The sequence below is a fragment of the Squalius cephalus genome (genome assembly GCF_949319135.1).
Source record: "Squalius cephalus genome assembly, chromosome: 25".
NCBI lineage: Eukaryota > Metazoa > Chordata > Actinopteri > Cypriniformes > Leuciscidae > Squalius > Squalius cephalus.
The window spans coordinates 5096476-5097406 of NC_137146.1; positions in this window are offsets into that span (position 1 = coordinate 5096476).

The following is a 931-nucleotide window of genomic DNA, read 5'->3' on the forward strand; positions in this document are numbered from 1 at the left end:
TACAGTTGGAGGAGTAGGCTGTAAAAACCTACGAGTGTGATTCAGGTGACAACAGGACTTAATTGTCTCAGCCGAAGCGACAGGAAACCACAAACACAAACACAATGCAGACACAGTCACACACCTTACGTTTTCATTTTCCATGGTATAACGGATTTCTTTTCAAACAGTGCCCTACTAAGGGGTCTTCAAGCATGTGTAGTTTGTTTGTGTGGAGGTTTAAAGAAGTTAACGTTCCAGTTGAAAGTGGAAATTCAAGAGAAAACTTATGAGGAAATTAAACGTGTGTGTGATGCACTGCAAAGTTGTTTAATAAATAGTATAATAAATAAAATAATTAGTTAAATACAGTTGTTATTCATCTAAAAAAATAAAATAATAATTATCGGAAATGTAGTGGTTTAATGATATTCTAGCCTTGAATGTCTGTCTTTCCATGTTAACTGATTCATTGCATTGCATGCTTGTGGATGTAATGCAAGCTGACTAAGATGACCTCTGAATTTAGTTCTCAAGCCATTTCCATTCACTTCTACTTGTGGAAAAATGATTTAGGGTGACTGGACATAGTTTATGGACAGCTTTGCAACTGGCATAATTCCTTTAGAAAATTCCACAGCCTGAGGAACACATCTCCCACTCACTTCTTGCCCGTTGAAAGATTTATTATTATCTATTTTTAACGCACAACATATTAGCTGATAAATCACATATCAGTATGTGCATTTAACAACTTGTTAATTTCCTTTTCCATTACTGTTTTTAGCACTGTTTTCCCCCTGAAAAAAGCCAGTGTTCCTTGTGTTTTTGTTTTGCATGTGATTGCATGGAGTAAACATAGCCTGTTTCTCTCGCTGCTTTAAATTTTTCGCTAAAATTTCCATTACACATCGTTTAGAAGTTCTTCTCTGAAGTCTTGGCTGTGCTCGCC